General features: G+C 47.1%; 1 protein-coding gene across 10 annotated transcripts in view; it reads right to left on the reverse strand.

The window, feature by feature from the left end:
* Positions 1–13,671, reverse strand: part of LOC139361621 (disco-interacting protein 2 homolog C-like) — a 247,810-nt gene that overhangs the window by 218,571 nt on the left and 15,568 nt on the right. The gene's annotated exons all lie outside the window — the stretch shown is intronic.

Consider the following 13,671-nt stretch of genomic DNA (forward strand, 5'->3'; position numbering starts at 1 on the left):
TGGTGCACAGCACTGCCAGGTTACCCGTGACGAAAACAAAGCAAAACGAGATATACTCAAGTCAGCTGCGGCAAGTGCTTCTACATCCCTGCTCCAACAAGGAAAGACAGGAGGCCAGGAGTGTGGCTCACGCCTCTTGTCCTTCCTTGTTGGGTCAGGGGTACAGAAGCATTTTGGGAGACTGAGGCAGGACAAATGCTTGAATTTGAGACCAGCCTGGGCAACATAGCAAGACCCATCTCTACAAAAAAAAAAAAAAAAAAAAATTAGCCAGGTATGGTATCATGCCTGTAGTCCCAGATACTCAGGGGGCTGAGGTGAGAGGATCACCTGAGTCCAGGAGGCGGAGGTTGCAGGGAGCCAAGATTGCACCACTGCACTCCAGCCTGGGCATCAGGGTGAGACCCTGTATCAAAAAAAAGAAAAAACAAAAAACAAAAAAAAGATAAGAAATACAGGAGACCACTAATAATTCCAAATAGCGCCTGCTAATTTGAAATCTTTTCCAGATATGGTGAAGGAAATCATTTTTCTTCCTACGCCCATTCTAAGGAAACGTTTCTATTTTTCTGCTATACAATTTGGTAACCTGCCATTTCAGATCCTGGCCTCTTTAAGCAGGACTTGCTGGAGTGCCAGCAAAGCAGCGCTCTGAAACCTCAGCATCCTCAGGCCCACCTGGAGGGCAGGTGAAGGATGCTGGGCCTCCACCTCCAAAAGTCACACTGGGGTGGGGCAGATCTGGGGTGAGGCAGGGTTTGCATTTCTAGTCTAGGGCCACACCACCCTAAACACGCCCATCTCATCTAATGCATACCAGAGGGAGAAGCCACGTAGGGCAAGTCACAGAGCAAGCGTCCAGGCACCAGGTCACCGGTTGTCTATTTAAATGCAAACCCGTCAAACAGCTTAAGTCAAACAGGTTCACCCTCCTAACACACTGGCCAACACAGCTAGTGATAAATATCACTGCTGTTAGACCTTCTGCTCACTGATGACCAGAGCAATGGCCTGAAACATCAAAGCTGAAGGGTGTGTGCTATGGTCAGAGCTCTGCACACCCCCATCCCAGGCCATCTCACACGGGTGCCTTCACTGGCACCGGGGTCTCACAGACCAGCTCCACGCTCACACTTACTGGGACGCAACCACCCTTTCAGCCCTTCATGCATCTGTACCCTATAGCAGTGTTCAAGGGAGGCTAATTTAAGTAAGAAATGTAATACGCACATCTGTGAACTCTTCCTCCATATCCACTGAGTGGCCATCCAGAAACAGAAATATTAAAAAGAAAAAGAAGATTTAAGAGTCAAACACAGGGCCGGGTGCAGTGGCCCATGCCTGTAATCTCAGCACTTTGGGAGGCCAAGGCGGGCGGATCACATGGGGCCAAGAGTTTAAGACCAGCCGACCAACATGGCAAAATCCTGTCTCTACTAAAAATACAAAAATCAGCCAGGCATGGTGGCACATGCCTGTAATCCCAGCTACTAGGGGGGCTGAGGCAAGAGAATTGCTCGAACTGAAAGGCGGAGGTTGCAGTGAGTGGAGGTTGCAGTGAGCCTAGATCATGACACTGCACTTCAATCTGGACGACAGAGCAAGACTCCGTCTCAAAAAAACAAAAACAGGCCAGGCACAGTGGCTCACGCCTGCAATCCCAGCACTTCAGGAGGCCAAGGCGGGTGGATCACAATGTCAGGAGATCGAGACCATCCTGCTTAACACTGTGAAACCCCGTCTCTACTAAAAATACAAAAAATTTAGCAGGGCGTGGTGCGGGCACCTGTAGTCCCAGCTACTCGGGAGGCTGAGGCAGGAGAATGGTGTGAACACGGGAGGCGGAGCTTTCAGTGAGCCTGGATCGCGCCACTGCACTCCAGCCTGGGTGACAGAGAGAGACTCCATCTCAAAAAAAATAACAACAACAACAACAACAAAAACACAGAAACTCGTGGAACAAGCCCTTGCCCCACTCCATGTCAGCTGTGCTGTGCCACCCAGGAGCATGCCAAGCTCAAAGAGTCATCCACCTGCCTTGCGTAAATGATGTCAATACTCGAATCACAGAGACTGAGATTCCCTAGCCCTCGCCATGTGCATGTCACTCACAAGCAGGCATGAGGACCCCCGCAATTCACAGGGAATCCCTCTGGCCATCTGATGACCATACATTCATAAACAAAAAGCATTAATTCCAGCTGGGTTGCAGAGGTGTACACATCAATACTTGTTACTGTTCACAAATGTTCCACTTGAGGATGGAGTGACGTTACAGAATTGGGAAGAACTTCACAGACAGACGAGGGGTGCATTTAAGGAAAAAGTGTAAGGAAAAGGTGAGAAAATGGAATATGCTAACCTCTGTCTTTTCATCACCTTCTAAATCTTATGATTCCAGTTCTGTTCATTCTGCAGTGAAAAATAACAAGTGATTCACATTCAGACACAAGGTGGCTTAGGAAACTGTGGCTGTTTTACAAAGATGAAACAATTTAGAAGATCAGGATTCCATGAACGTACTTACTTAAAGAGAGAAGAGACTGGGAGTTACACACCAACTTACCAAGGCTGTCCCGAAGTCCAGGAGCCCCTTAGGAGAACAGAGAATGTGCAGCCTCCACAGACCAATGCAGGTGGCTGGGCCCAAGAGTGGGGACGGGGAGGCTGCAGGAGGCTTGCAGAGGGAGCTGTACCGCCAGCCACTCGCAGAAATTCCTAATTAAACCCTGACGGCAACTCTGTTTAGTGAATTGTCTCCTGGTCACTAAGAAGAGTGAAGCTGTTGAAAGCCTGCAGCCAACCCTCTGGATAACAGTTGAGATGTATTTTAGAGAAGGAAATGATCCTGTCACAATCCCAGTCCTGCCCACAGCTGCAAGCACATCCTGGGAGTGCGGCTTCTTGCTCTGTCAGCACCAGAGCCCACCGTAGAGCCACACGGGTTCTGCCCGACGTTCCCACTTCAGGGAGTCTGGGCAGGTGCAGCTGAAACACCCAGGGGGCAACCCCCACCCTCACTTCTCAAAAGTACATGCAGAGGCAGACAGAATGAAACACGGCCCCCAAACCTCAGATATACGGTTCAGCAACACGGCCCACCATAGAGCCACATGGGCTTTGCCCGACGCCCCCAATTCACAGAGTCTGGGCAGGTCCAGCTGAAACAGCACCTGGGGGGCAACCTCCAACCCCACTTCTCAAAAGTACATGCAGAGGCAGACAGAATAAAACACGGCCCTCGAGCCCCAGACATAAAGTTTGGCACGGGCATCTGTGAAACAAGAACAAAAGTCGCATGGGAAAGTGAGCACAAAAATGAAAAAAATAACAGAATTACATACAGCGAAGATGGATGAGATGGGGAGGATTGCGAGGAAGTTGAGAAAGGGACCGAGGACCTGAAGGGGCACATAAGGGCTGGACATTCCCGACAAGGTAACAAACACACCTCTGGATGAGGTGGGACATCATCTTCATTATGGAAATAAAGGGGAAAAGCCTGAAAACATCAGTTTCCTACCACGAAGCAAAAATCAAACTGGCTTCAGGCTTCTCCTCTACAACACTGGGTTCCAAAAGATGAGGATGTGGCATCCGTGGGGTCTTGAGGGAGAGCTGGCACAAACGTCCCAGAGCTGCCGTCTCCAGAAGCAGCTGAAACAGCCTCAGATCCAGCAAACTCTTGTCTTGAAAAATCTATCAGAGTACACCCCCTTATCAAAGGGATGCGTGGCTGCAGGGGTTGTGGTGTAAGGCAATTTAGAAATCTTACTCCGTGCAGACCCTAAACTTGGGAGGCTGCTGGTCACACCCTGGGAGGACCTCAGCCAGCGGGAAGCCCTGTGCCTCCTCTCTGCTCCATCTCTAATGCCAAGAAACATTTTATGCATAAAATTACGTTATTTCCAATTTGTTAAATTGTATATATTAAGTCCATAAAGAGACCAAGAAAATGTATAAAAACATTGATGACTTCACGGTGGTATTATAATTAATTTTTAAACAAAACATGTTGTCTAAATTTTCCAGACTGAAAAAATACTCCTTTTAGCAAGAAAGGTGCTTTTAAAGTCACCATAAACAATTATATATCCATCCTACAAACGTGGCCTTAAAATAAAAAGTGAAGAGCAAAAACAGCAGAAGGAAGTGCATGAATATGTTGATAACGTTTATCTCTGAATGGGGGGGGGGGGCTGTTTTGACTTCCATTTCCTTATGTTTGAAGTGTCACCTCTGTAATGTAATAATAGAGCAAACACCATAGTTGAGGAAACACTGCTGCCCACTAGGACATAAACCAAGTCTCCTCCAAAATGCTGCGACCCCAACCTCTGATTTTATCTTTTAAATCAGCTAGGTTTTCTCCCCTAAAAAGAAGCATATTGTATCATTACTCTTTAAAGTTAGGTGACTTAACAGGCATACAGACTTAAACACCTTCTGGAAAGGTGATGTGTCAAGTTTAACTAAGATTTGTTTTGTTCTGAAAAGAGCAGGGGCACGTTCCCAGGTGAGGGGACTCCAGGAAACACTGGCTGTGTCCGATGGGCCCTTACCTGGAGAAACAAGCGCTCGACGCCTCCACTCTCCACCCGGACTCAGCAGGAAAGGGGTGCAGAGCTGAAGACAGACTCGTCTATAGAAACCCCAAGGGCTGTTTCCAGGAGCTACTCACTGTCCCGTGCCGCTGCACCCTGCCCCCCTGTGCAGATACCGGAGCTGCTGTCCAGCCTTTCCCAGGCTCTCCACGCCTCCTTCCACCCCACGTCAACCTGCACCACCCAACTCCCCACCGTCTCTTACTGACCACCGGCCTCAATTCTCGCATAGCCTGGAAACTGCAAAGCTGCCTGGCAGCAAGAGGGGACGGGCAGCGAACGCACCAGCCAGGTGGAACCTGCTCCCACCAGACTGCAGGGTCACAGCGCCTGCCTCATGGAGCCGTTGTTATGCACAACTACACTGGGAAATCAATGCAGCTTTAGCTTTACTTTGGTGCTAAATTAACTTTATAACACTTGGTTATAACATCCATTAATTTTTACAGCAATTACTAAAATAACAACTCATAATGCATTCATTTACCATATTCAGAAAAGCAACTGAAAAACCAAACACACAGTAGAATTTTATAGGACTGTAGTAGCTTTTGTTAGGTTGTGACATTATTTTAAGCTCAAAATTAAAGTAATTAAATCTGTGACTCTCAACTGGGGGAGGTGGGCACACACAGAGAGGGGAACTTAAAATACTTTTTTTCTTCCAAACCTCACACAGACCCACTCGGCTGGTCATTTCCATTGCTGGAATTATGTCCTGTTCCTTAGGTCAAAAACAACTGCCTTTATGCCTATTAAAAATAATGTTTCTTCCTTTCCTGAGTGATTGTGAAATGAGCCATGGTGGCAAGGTAGGCACGAACAGAGGGAAACTGAGTCCATGTCCACATTTGATGGTGGGCAAGAACAGAAGGAAATTGGGTCCACACCCACATTTGATGGTGGGTGAGAACAGAAGGTAACTAGGTCCACATCTATATTTGATGGTGGGCAAGAACAGAGGGAAACTGAATCCGTGCCCACATTTGATGGTGGGCAAGAACAGAGGGAAAGTGTGTCCAAGTCCACATTTGATGGTTAGCAAGAACAGGGGGAAGCTGGGTCCACGTCCACATTTGATGGTGGGAGAGAACGGGGGAAACTGGGTCCACGTCCACGTTTGATGATGGGCGAGAACACGGGGAAACTGGGTCAACGTCCACATTTGATGATGGGCGAGACCAGGGGGAAACTGAGTCCACGTCCACATTTGATGGTGGGAGAGAATAGGGGAAAACTCGGTCCACGTCCACATTTGATGGTGGCTTTTAATGCACTGCAGCCTGTGTCCCCTTGACCTTCACGAATTTTCAGGTAGTAAGAAAGCAATTTTTCTTACTGGAAAGGAGAAAACTAAGTGGCTGCAAAGTAATATAATTTCCTTAAAGCAAAACAACAGAGAACCAACTTTGACTTTTTCCACATTACCCAGTAATTCTAAGACTAAGGGTTTTGTCATGTTACAGCAAATGCCGTTCATTAGGGGGAAATTGGAAGTCAGAACAGTGTGTGCTATTCAAATTCTCAATGAATAATTAACTCAAATGGGTTCAGAGTGCTACAAAATGAAATTAATTTGTTTTTAGTTTAACCCCAAATCCCCAATCCCTTGCCAAATGATCCGCTATGTATCCTACATAAAGGACAGGGTCTTTCTGGCAGAAAACCATTAGAAGTTTTTATTTGCAGTAAGAGAAGCATGCCTTCTTATCAAACAGGTGCATGGCCCCCTTGCGGGGGGGTCACCCATCACCTGCATCCCCGTGTGTCACGGTGTTGCCGCACACCATTAACGCATCAAAATGGAAAAGGAAATGTAAGCAGTGTTTGCTGTCCAAAGTTCACGTCAACAACTCCTTATTATGAAGGCACTTCTGAGCCTTTCCTCCTGCATCTGGGAGCTGCCAGCAACCCAGTTCCAGGAGAGAAAATAGCTCGACACCTCCTGCAGCCCATGGAGTCCTCTTGTTGGGACAAGGTCCCCCCAGGAGAGAGGAGCCCCCAGCAGGGTCAACACTGGAGGTCCTGGGGGTGGGTGGTGCTGGGGAGGCCATGCGGGGAGGGCTGTTCCCTGTTCCCTTCCCCTCAGGAGACAGCTGGCCCAAGGTGACACAGCACCGGATGGGATTTCAGGGTCAGGGACCACGGAGCCCGGGGCTGTGGACCACACCAGCCCACGGCCACTGTATGCCCCAGACCAACACGAGAAGAGTGCAGACCAACAACATCTTCGTCTACAGTAGGTGTCACGGTTATCGTTCCTAAGAGAGTCCACGGCCACTTCTACCAGGTGCCCTCCACTCTTCCCCTGCCCCAGCTGGTCCCCCTGTGACAGCCGTGTCTCTGAGAACGGGGTGTGGAGCCAGGGGGAAAACACAAAATAAACCACCTGCTACTAGAAACAGCCTCGCTGTGCTCAGGGAGCCGGTCCCGGGGCCAGCCTCGCTGTCCTCAAGGAGTCGATCCCGGGGCCAGCCTCGCTGGACTCAGGGAGTCGGTTCCAGGACCCCATGGACACCAAATCCAGGCACATTCAAGCCCCACAGGTGGACCTGCCGAACCTGCGTGTACAAAGAGTCGGCCCTCCGACACGCGTTTCACATGGCAGGAACGCTGTATTTTCTGCGTGTACAAAGAATCAGCCCGCCAACATGCGTTTCACGTGGCAGAACACTGTATTTTCTCCCTGAGTTTGGTTGAAAAAATCCACCTATAAGTTGACCCGCAAAGCTCAAGCTTGTGTTGGACAAGAGTCAACTGTATGCAATTGACACTGATTCCTACCAACAATATCCAAATCTTATCATGACCAGCACGATAAAGAGAATGAGCAAAATTTAAAAACTAAAGCAGAGTGTTTTCCTGCTAGTTGGCGCACTGCGTATCCCCTGTGGGAAAGACCACACTGGCTGCTGACCAAACTCCATCGGCCTCTTCCTCCGCCCTGAGGGCATCTTCCTCCATCCTGACAGCAGCCTGGGCTTACCTCAGTCCCAGGGCGGGGGAGGAGGACGCACTGTGCACCCTCCCAGCTCTCCTCCGCCCCTTCCCTCAGGCTGGCCCATGAGCAGCCTGGACAGTCAGGTGCTCAGGACACCGAGCTGCCCCTCCTCGGCCCACAGCCTCAGGCCACCTGTCTCATCTGTGACTGAGAAACAGCTGCAGCTGGAGGCGGGAGGCGGGACATGCTGGGATCTACCCATGGCCAGGCCGAGCTGCTCTGATCACTCAAGCTTCACTTTCATCACTTGCTCTACCAAATAAACTAGAATAAAATATGCCACGTCCTCCTTTGCACACACTCCCAAGCCTCCCATCCCACTTCCCAGCGCTGACACCATAAGAACACTTTCTGCGCCTTTCCAGGTATTTTCTATCCTCCTCAAGCACAGAGCCACATTCAGAGTGAATTTTTTTTTTTTTAACAGAAATGGCACCAGGGCAGATAATGTTTTTTTGTACCATTTCTTTAGTTTCTTGGGCATTTTCCGCACCAGGACAGATGGGCTCTGCTCTCCTTCCTCCCCACCGAAAGCTGCCTCATAGCAGCCACACACAGAGCCGTAAGCCCTCACAAGACTGTGGGTGTCTCGGGGTGCCCCACGTCCCCAAAGACCAAGGGGTCACAGATCCACACTGTCCAACAACACTTCAGACATGGCCTCGAGCCTGGGAACCCTGCTGGCCAGCCCAGGCCAGCAACAGAATAGAGGTGTGAGAGGTAACATTTGCACTTCTTAAAAAAAAAAAAAAAAGGCAGATATTCCGTGCCACATTTAAAATGATCATGGCGGCCAGGCACAGTGGCTCATGTGTGTAATGTCAGCACTTTGGGAGGCCAAGGTTGGCAGATCCCTTGAGGTCAGGAGTTCAAGACCAGCCTGGCCAACACGGTGAGACCCCTGTCTCTACTAAAAATACAAAAATTAGCTGGGCATGGTGGCAGGCACATGTAATCCCAGCTACTTGGGAGGCTGAGACACAAGATTCTCTTGAACCCTGGAAGCAGAGGTTACAGTGAGCTGAGATTATGCCACTGCAATCCAGCCTGGGTGACAGAGAAAGACTCTGTCTCAAAAATAAAAATAATAAATAATAACAAAAGAAAAAATATATATGCATTCCTAGTCCCTTGGAGCTGCAGCAACAAAGCTGGTGATATATTTTGGGTGTTTCTAATCAATGTTTTCCATGAGCTACACTGCAAGTCTCAACCTTGACCCTGCTACAATAATCATCTATTACAAATTAAAACAAGAGCCATAACTCTGTCTCCTACTAAAATATTCTAATTGAGACATGTTAACAGAATACATTTCCTTGGGTGAGAAAGTATCCACCAGGGTGGGGAACAGACGGCCCACCGATTGTGCTGTGGCCCTAACCACCAAGGACTCATGGATCATCCACAGCAAGGCTGGTGACTCAAAAAGAACACTAAATTGCTCTTTGACACTAATTCTTAAACCTTGAGAAACCAAAGTTCTCTTTGTAACAGACTTAAAAAAGGATGAAGTCAGAAGTAGCTCAGCAGAGATGCACCAACTCTTACCTGGGAGAGACACCCCTTGCTAATCACGTCTGGATTAACGGATGTGCTAAAAGCATCTCTTCCAACAGAGACACAGACTGCAAACAGGAATGCCATGAACACTTTCCCCAGATAACCCAGTCCTGACCCATCCACCCCTCAGGAGGTCCCCAGACAAGTCCAATAAGGAAATGACCCCACAGCAGATTCAGGTGCAGGCAGTGAGGGTAGTGGCGTCAGGGAATTCCGCCGTAAACCTTGGCAGCACTCAGGGAGGTGTACCTAGCTGGACAGGTGAAGTCAAAAGTGCAGGATGATCTGGCCATTCCAAATATGCAGAGCATTCCAATTTTGTTAAAATGAAACCCAGCCTTTGAAAAGGCCCGGACTTCCCACAATGTGTGGTATTTATAGCGTGGACGGCACTGTAGAGAAGTTATCAGAGGGTTCATGACGGCAAGATCCACAGAGGCTCTGCCATGTGTCAGGCATGAGACAACTGTTTACATAAAACACCTCATTTCACCCTACACAGAGTCCACAGACTGCTCCACATTTCACCCTACACAGAGTACAGAGACTGCTTCACAGAATACTACCAAAGGGGACCATCAAATGATCCCCAAGAAGTAATGAGCGCCTTAAAAGTAAGAAAGCCAACCTCCTCCCCCTCTCCTAACTCCCTCTCCTCATTTCCGCAGAACCAAAGAAATATGAAGGGCCAGTGACGCCCCACTGAAGAACGCTCTCCTGGTGGTTACACTCTGTACATAGGGAGCACAACACTGCTCCATGCTGCATGAGGCTACTATTCTATACTACACTAGTACGATCTGTTTGTTCTATTCTATACTATTCCGTTCTCTATGATAGAATACTACAGCTTCATTCCATACTATAAAATACTGTACTATCTGTTCTATTCTATTCTATTTTCTTCTATACAGAAAGGAGTTAGCCAGCTTGCTTTAGGCAGACAGTAAGGGAAGGGTCCCAGAGAGCCTCCAGTCCATGTTTTGTGCAGATAGGGGGACTTGCACGGGGGGCTCGCCTAAACATGCTCACAGCAGACTAAGGGTCCCCATGCACACGAGGGAATGGGGTGAAACCACCAGATATTTGCTCCTTAGACAGCGAGCCCAGCCCCATCAGCTTCTATATAAAAGCCCTTGTAGTCAACTGGGAAGGGGGCGACCAGCAACCTGCTCTCAGGACCCCTCTTTTCGCTGAGAGCTTAACTTTTAGCTTAACGAGTTCCACTGCACTCACTCTTCGATGTCCCCGTGCCTGTTTCTTCCTGGTCATGAGACAAGAACCTGGACCCAGCTGAGCTAAAGAGCAAAACTCCTGCATCAGTGCTACAGAACACTATCCTCTCTGTTCTGTGCCATGCGACTCTACTATTCCACACCACACTACGTAATATTAATACTATGCTGTGTGTTCTAATCTAGATTGTATTATGCTATGCAATACTACGTCATTAGTTCAACTGAATACTCTACAATACTATCCCACTTGTTCTATTCTAGACCATGTAATACGATTTTTCCTATTGTATACTATACTACATAATGTTACACTGTTTCTTCTATTCTATGCTACCCTATATAACATTATGCTATTTGTTCTATTCTGTGCTACTCTATATAATTATATTCTGTTTGTTCCATTCTATACAATACCTTGCATCATTTTACCATGTTCCACGATACAAGAGTAGAGTCAGTTATACTTTCATAATCTCTTTTCCAAGCTCTTACCCAGTAAGAAATGTGATGTTTTACTATGCCTCACATAAATGCACATTTCATGATAATCAATGCCATTTCCTATGGTTGTAGGATTCTGTCTCTATGATTCTACTGATACGGCTTCTTTGGGCTTTTCTTTAAGTCCTTTGCAGTGTCTGGTTTCCTAGTGAAAAGATGACTAAGGTCCCGATAAGATCCTACAAAACCAGCATTCACACAGGCTCACCTGTGTGCACTCTGCTGGACTCCGTGTTGAAGGAGTGACAGGAAGACAGACGGCTGTCGGTGGATGGGAGGCAACAAGCACAGAGTAGATTCCAGAACTGAGACAGGTACCAAGGCTCTGGCACAGCTGAGGGTCAATCCCAATTCTAGCCTCTCACAGAAAGGCAGAGGGGACTTAGCACAAAGAGCACGGAACTTTGCTTTAATAAAGCAAATGCTTACCATCCACTGTGAGGAGCTCAAGGAGAAATGGCAGTAGGCTCTACTAATAACTACTGCTTTAAAAAATGGAAGGGAGAGGGTACCTTTTCACATGGGCCATGTGGAAAGTTGGCTGAACCTGCCGCTGGACCTGACACTGGACCTGCCGCTGGACCTGCCCCAGGACCTGCCCCTGGACCTGCCGCTGGACCTCTTCCTGGACCTGATGCTGGACCTACCGCTGGACCTGATGCTGGACCTGACGCTGAACCTGCCCTTGGACCTGCCACTCGGTCTGCTATTGGACTGCTAACAAATGCTGCAGATTTTTATGGAGAGAAAAGTACAATGCTTCTGAGAGCAGCTGTCCCAGCTCTGGGAAGCCGGCAGAAAAAGGGAGCAGCAGAGACGCTGGTATCATTCAGTGGGCAGAGTCAATGACCCTCCTCTAAGTCCAGCAAAGCTCAACCTGCATGTCTGCAACTAGAAATACCAATCATAAGCCAGACCTCCTGGCAAATACCATTGACCCGCTGTAATTCTGTGTGGTGTATTATGTCCCATGTACAGGAAATCATTCACAAAGCCTTTAACCAGGAAGTACTAACATGACTTTTAATGCAATATAACAGCTTTGCACCCATTTAACATATATTTAACCCCAGTGGTATATTTAAATATATATTTTATAGAACATCAGGCATGTTTACCTAATGGCTCGAACTTTCACAATGTCTCTCTCCCTGAGAGGACAGCGGAGGATCCCATGCACTGTCTCCAGGAACATGCCCCTCCCAGAGAGGATTCACAAATCAAATGTGCACATGCATGCATGCACAGACACATATCACACACACACACATACACATGGACACGCACACCTACATGCAATACATACATTCACACATGCACACACATTCACATAATCACATAATACCACCACATAACACATGCATACACATACACACAACACTCAAACACACACGCACAAACATACAACACTCAAACACACACGAACAAGCATACACACAACACTCAAACACACATGCATATACGTACACATTCTGACACACATACATATGTAAATGCGTAGACATAACTTGCACAAATATACATGTATAACTATATACACATGAGCATCCATTCATGCCTACTTGCACATATGTGCAGTCGTGCCTAAACATGTAACACATGCACACACATACATGCAACACAAATACACATGCACACATATACACATGCATGCACATGTACATTACACGCAAAGGCACACATACATGCACAACACATATACATGCAATATACACTTTCATACACATAAATGCAAACACACATACTTATATACATCCCTCAAAGACCCCATTATTCAATTCTAAACAAAGTGGTTTATCCCCCAAATGTACCTTCCCGTAATTAATAAGCTCTACTGCACATTTCTTGTTTCAAATAATGAGGTCTCACACACAGCACACACACATTTATACTCCAATACGTGTGAACATACAAATAGAAATAGGCACATGGGCACGAAGACCCTCTTCTGTAAAGGTATTCTCAAACTTGAACTGAACGAATTCTGCTAATTATAGTCAGAGTCAGCAAAGATATATATTTGACCTCGGAATGAATATACTCGTTCTTTTCGTTACCCCTGGCAACAGCAAGAATGTAAAACAGAGTAGTGCGATACCATGTCACTTATTCAATCCCACTTCCTGGGATCTGACCCACTTGGAATAGCGTTTCTGTCTGAGTGATTTCCTTCTGACTGAAATCATGAGATAATTCCTTCTCTTCCTGCTTTCTCTTTCCCAGGCCTTTTCACTGCCCTTTCATCATCTCGGAAACTAAATCATACTTGTCAAAATGGAACGCAAAGAAACAGCCTTAGGAGAGAATCCCACAATGGAATGGACCCAAGAGAGGAAAAAATATTCTTTTTGAAAATGTACAAAAGGAAAAGTCAAGAGGCCTCTCATGACAGAAACAGACGTCAGCATAGCAGGTCGCTCAGCACAGTTCAGCTCTGTGTATGAAACAGAGATTCTAGTCCTTGTCCCTGTTTCAAGTTCTGTGTATGAAACAGATTCTAGCCCTTGTCCCTGTTTCATGATGTTGCAGTGAAGGTAACAAAACAGACAAAGGGCACAGGCTGCAGAAAAGGATTTTAAAAGGATGACTTTTAAAATGTGAGCCTGCTTTTCAAGGGCACAATGAGGACATTTTCAAGTATATTAAAGCTGATTTATAAGAGATGGGTATAAAGACTCTACAAGGTCATTAGACTTTAGACTTACAAAGAAAACAAATCACATTCTCCTAGCATCACCAGTCAGGTGTTCCACAAATACTAAGA

This window comes from Macaca nemestrina, unplaced genomic scaffold (genome assembly GCF_043159975.1).
Source record: "Macaca nemestrina isolate mMacNem1 unplaced genomic scaffold, mMacNem.hap1 Scaffold_74, whole genome shotgun sequence".
NCBI classification, from domain to species: Eukaryota; Metazoa; Chordata; class Mammalia; order Primates; family Cercopithecidae; genus Macaca; species Macaca nemestrina.